Source organism: Gekko japonicus, unplaced genomic scaffold, assembly GCF_001447785.1.
Source record: "Gekko japonicus isolate JY-2015 unplaced genomic scaffold, Gekko_japonicus_V1.1 scaffold46, whole genome shotgun sequence".
NCBI classification, from domain to species: domain Eukaryota; kingdom Metazoa; phylum Chordata; class Lepidosauria; order Squamata; family Gekkonidae; genus Gekko; species Gekko japonicus.
The window spans coordinates 1,439,610-1,445,696 of NW_015169173.1; positions in this window are offsets into that span (position 1 = coordinate 1,439,610).

Below are 6,087 nucleotides of genomic sequence, written 5' to 3' on the forward strand. Positions count from 1 at the left end.
ATGGCGGCGGCCCCTACCCAAAGGCCTGGTGGAAGAGCTCCGTCTTGCAGGCCCTGCGGAACTGCACTAGGTCCCGCAGGGCCCGGATGTCCTCCGGGAGCTCATTCCACCAGGAAGGAGCCGCCACCGAAAACGCCCTGGATCTCGTATGGGCCAACCTCACAGCTCGGGGGGCTGGAACTACCAGACGATGAAGCATCCCCGATCTCAGTGCTCTTGAGGGAACGTACAGGAAGAGACAGTCCCTTAGATAGGCAGGACCCTGGCCATTCAGGGCTTTAAAGGTAAGCACCAGCACTTTGAAGCGAATCCGGTATGCTATAGGCAGCCAGTGCAACGCTTGCAGCACAGGCCGGATGTGGTCTCGCCTGGAAAGACCCATCAGCAGCCTGGCTGCAGCATTCTGCACTAGCTGCAGCTTCCGGATTTGTGACAGAGGCAGCCCTAAGTAGAGAGCGTTACAGTAGTCCAGCCTCGAGGTGACCGTCGCATGGATCACAGTGGCCAGGTCATTACGGTCGAGATAAGGAGCCAACTGCCGCGCCAGCCGCAGATGATAAAAGGCTGACTTGGCAGTGGCCGCTACCTGGGCCTCCATCGTTAACGAGGAGTCCAGGAGCACACCCAAACTCCTGACCTCCCGCACGGGCACCAAAGGTACCCCGCCGAAGGCCGGGAGAGGGTGCCCCAACTCATAACCGCTCTGACACAGGCCCAGGACCTCCGTCTTTGCCGGGTCTCTGCAGGCCACAAAAAAGCTGTTCCTTGTAGCTGCCATGTGGCTGCACAGGAAAAAAGTCAGGTCCAGGGACCCAACTAATTGAAAAACATAACATGTAGTTCGGCCCTATTAGGTAGCTTTATACAGCATAACAGCAGAATGAGACCAACTGCAGACAAGGTGCGGGTTTCAATATGCTTTGGAAATTCCTTTCATGCATACAGCCCTGCAGAAGCCAGATAATATAGAGGGTAGTTGAGTTTCAATTAAAATGAGGGGGAAAGTGTCTTGAGGAAGGAACAGGCTTGTTCAAATCCTGAATAGCTTAAAACATCCATGACAGTTGAAGGCTGAGGGATAGGTCTCAGGGTATGCATCTCCTGGCTTGCATCCCCTTACCCCATAAGGGGAGGGTTAAAATATCTTGTCCTCACACTATCCCACTCCACTTTTTGGCTAGATGACCAGCTTCTTCCTCACCTAGCCCCAAAGCACAGTAGCGGTGGCGCAGGCGGTAAGAGATGCCTGCATGTACATCTGGCCGAACAGCTTCGGCTGTTTGAGCCCCACCGCTGCCGGGGTGAGCGCCCGGCCCTATGTCCCAGCTCCCGCCCACCCAGCAGCTCGAAAGCCCGTTAAAGGGCGATTAGACTAATGGGTACCTGCTACTAGAGCGGGGGGGCACCCGTCCCTGTGTTGCAGCAGGGAGTGGCGAGCGGCGAAGCAAAGCAGTGGCGGCGGCGGCGGCGGAGAAAAATGGTGGCTGGCGAGGCAAGGAGCGAGTGAGCGAAGGAGGCTGGACCAACTGGCGCGGAGGCGGAGCAACGCAGCAGGCCGGAGCCTCATCAGGACAGAGGCCACAGCGGAGCATGCGCGGAAGTGCGAATGGTCCTGGCCCGGAAATGGAATCGCTACAGCCGGAAGAAGGGAACTCCAAAGACCAGCACCAGAAAGGATGCCGCTGACTACCGCCCGCAAGAACAAGACAACAACCGAAGATCCGCCACAAAAAGGGTGCCTGGTAGGGTAGTCACCACCCCTGTATGTCTGTGGCCCTAGGTTAGATTCTGTAAATGTGATTAGCACTCTCTGTAAGCCGCCGAGAGACCCTTAGGGGTTAGGGCGGGATAGCAAATCGAATAAATAAATAAATAAATAGTCAGTATCATCCACCTCTACTGCACTATAGAACTAGACTGCTGGGGTTCAGGGCCAAGTAAGAGAGAAGCTACTCTGTTTATTCTGGAGCCTTACACTCTCACCCTATTTTGCTGACTGGGGGAGAGATTTCCCAGACCCCCTACGGTTCCTTGAAAGACACTAACATTTCTGAATGTGAACACATTGTTCAGCATGCCCCAATGCCCACACAATGAAGCAGAATGTGCCATGAGCATAAGACTAAAATCCAAGAACTCTGTTATAATGTATACCAATATGCTGGTGGTTGGAGCAAATGTAACTTGATTGCTGCAAAGTGAGGCATGTATGAAAACAAGGCCCTAAACACATCATCTGGTATCCGGTTCTCAGCAGGTCTATAGCAGCTTTATATTCCCTGCCAGGTGCAGCAATGTCTTTCAAGGCTGTTTGCAGTATTACTATAAGAACAGTGCAAGTTCAGCACAAATTGGAAAAGATCAGAACTTGAGTTCATTCACCTCCTTTGTTAGTTCTTGGAGGTGGGATTTCCATTTGCTGTGGATTACTGGGGGCAAGATAGTAGGTGAAACATACAGCTGTTTCTCCTAGCGATATTATGTTAACAGATGTGAATACATGATCTGCCTGGAAAAACATCTAAGCTTTAAGACTTAAAAGACTTCACTCTTAAGAAACTTAGAAGTGCTTTACAAACAGCTGAAGGACTGTGAAGGGTTAATTCCTCACAGAAACAGAGGGCCTTGAGTGACTGGCTTGCTGAGGAAAGATTCAGTCAGATTTCTGTCTTGCCTGAATTCGGTCTGATTTCAGCCTTAGCTGAGAGCATTTTAACACAGACAGAGAACTGTGGGAAAGTTGACAAGGAAGTTTGGGAAGCTGAAGCCTCCCATTTGGGCCAAGGAAAGGGATAGAGAAGAAAATTCCCTACCCAGTCAAACAGGGAATCAGTTCTAAGGAGTGCAGAGATCCCTAGTCTGGTGTGATTAGAAACTGCCTTTAGAGACCTTAAGAGTCAGTTAAAATCTCAAGACAAGTACTAATGTTTCAAGAGAAGGGGTTTGGGTACTGGAAAGAGTACACCAACCTTCTGGAAACGAAAAGAGTTAGAGAATACTCAAAGAAAGTGTACTGGAGTGTTTGGGAGAACACTGGAACAAAAGACTCTCAACATAAATATTTTAAGTGAATAGCTTAAGAAACTCTCATTAATTTGAAACATAAGAACTAAAGTCTGTACGTGTACTGATTTTACCTAATACATTTTAACCCAATTTCACCTGACCTTTCCCCTCTGTATTGAATAAAATGTTTTGTTAATTTGAAATATAAAAACTTCTTGAGTGCCATTTAAGTCATCTAAGTTAAAGGGGGCTCCCATTCCTTCCCTCAGGTTCTTGGGCTGAGCAAACAGTCAAAATATTATACTGTGATAGGCTGGGACAGCCAGAATTCTTCAGGAAAGAATAAAACAGACAACTGGGGTGGCTTAGTCACAAAAGGGGAAAGGAAACAGTGGGAAAATCTTGACTCTAAGGTAGGGAATGGACGGGGATGTCATAGCTTGATGCTAATTATATTCATTTGTCATCATCTGTTTCCCCCAATCTCATGCTAAGAATGTTGATGGAACAGTGATGGTATTGGATGACCCAGAAGCCTAGTGAATACTGAATGTTGTTTCTGAATGTTCTTTTTTCAGAAAAACACCTGGAATTCATTGTCATAAGAAGGAGTGACTGTCATTAATGTAGTTAGCTTTAACACAACTAATTTTTTTTTTCTTTATCCAAATTTAGTACTTTACTGGTTAACTTAACACAACTAAATGGAGCCTCTACGTACAGCATACTTCTGAATATCAGTAGTTGGAGATACACATTATGGTAAGGCCTTCATGTCTTATCTTTTAAGTGCCCAAAAGTGTCTGGTTGACCACTATTGGAAACTGAATACTGGGCTAGATAAATTCAGACCTCACCTAGGTAGGAAATTCTTATTCTATTATATTTTCTTCCTCTTAGAAGTTTTCAGGGAAGTCAAGGGGTTGCATGTAAAGAACTACAGACAGAACCTGCAGGATATTTCCTGGCTCGAGGGTTCATCCGCCCCGTTTCCTCCCAGTTCGTGGCCCCCATTCTCTTCCAGAAGAAGAAAGACGGGGGTCTCCGGCTGTGCACAGGCTACTGGGGTTTGAATGTGGTGTCAGCTAGGAATGCTCACCCCCTGCCTTTGATCAAGGACTTGAGAGACGCATACTTTTGGGTGCACATCCGGGAGGGGGACGAGCCTAAGACTGCTCCGTTGGGCCAGTTTGAGTACCTCGTGATGCCATTTAGTCTGCAGGCCCCCCCCGGGGTGTTCATGAACTTAATAAATGAAGTGTTGCACAAGCATCTATTCAAGGGGGCCCTAGTTTAACTTGATATCTTATTATATTCACATGATAGGGAGTCACATGTGAAGCTGGTGAGGGAAGTCCTACGACCTGAGCTTCTCGTTGTGGAGCTTCTCGTTGTGGAGGCCGCAGACCAGTCTGTCGCAGAGGGCCATATCCTGATGTGCTCCGAACGTGCACTCCGAAGGGAGCCGACAGAGCTCAGCCAGGTACACGGCCACCGGTTCCCTCGGTTGCTGGCTCCGGGAGTAGATCTCCGAGGGCCGGGGATTGAAGTGGTCCTTTTCGCAATGATGTCCTTATTTATTTATTTTAGATTCAATTTATACCCCGCACTCCCCGCTACGCGGGCTCAGGGCGGCTTACAATCAGGCATAAGCCAGTATTAAATATAAAACATATTTAAAACCATTTAAAATCTCTACAGTACAATAACATTATTATTAACAAAAGTGCTCTGAATGTTCTAGCATGATCTTCCACAAGATGGCGTATTACAACTGCTCTGCCACCTCAGCGTCGTCTGTTCCAGGAAACACTGATGTTCTCTCTTCCAGGGCCAGGTTATGATGGAACAGTAGTGATGGTGGTAGTGGCGGTTCCTACTCATACGCCTGGTGGAAGAGCTCCGACTTACAGGCCCTGCGGAACTGTGCAAGGTCCCGCAGGGCCCGGATCTCCTCCGTGAGCTCGTTCCACCAGGTAGGAGCTGCCACCGAGAAAGCTGTGGCCCTGGTAGCGGCCAGCCTGGCCTCTTTGGGGCCTGGCATCACCAGGAGGTGTTGCGTCCCTGACCGTAGTACTTGTGGGGGAACATATGAGGAAAGGCGGTCCCTTAGGTATGCTGGACCCCAACCATATAGGGCTTTAAAGGTAAGAACCAGCACTTTGAAGCGGATCCGGTACGCTATCGGCAGCCAGTGCAGCACTTTCAGTGCAGGCCGGATGTGGTCCCTACTAGGAATACAAAAAAATCTGGACACACACGACTAAAGCAGATAAACAAATACAAGGTCAACAGTTGTGTTAGTCTGACCCACAATCAACAGTCATATGACTTGTAAGAATTGCTGTACATGTATTGTGCTCTGAAGCATTACAATATGATACACAACTTAATAGAATTTATAAACCAAGGTACAACGTCGTCTCCGGATTATTTACCGTTTCAAAAAATGAATCTTCTTCAGGAAATTTTCTGTAGTACACAAAAATGCAATTTTTAGAATATGTATAACACCAATCACAAGAAACAAGAGACAATACAATAATCTTATTGCTTACTTACATAGAGGTGCCAAAGCTCTCATTTTCATAAAAGCTAGACAACAAGTCTTAAGCATCTGCAACATAATAATTTTATCTTTGTTATGAACACATATAAGATATTTCAAAATATTTCAAATTACAACTAATCAGCCTAGTAATAACTCACATCACGATTCAGATAGGACGCTGATAGGTGCATGTTACCAGAGGGCAATTAAAGGGACCTTGCAAATTGTTAACAGGTGGTGGGTAGTGGGAGGCAGTACACTTTAAAGAAAACCTCATGTAGTTTACACAAACATAATACAGTTTACAAAAAACATCATATGGTTTACAAAAAACATGAAAGGTCAATTTCTGCATTCAGCCCATTAGGAAATACACTGTTCAACCGGTGAATCCAAAACATCTCTCGCTGTAAGAGGCGTCTTCTTAAGTCAGTCCTTTCTCCAGGAGTTCTCTGTACAATTTCTAATACAACATATTGAAAGCTATCGTAACAATGATTAAACTGTTTAAAGTAAATTTAAAGAGAGAC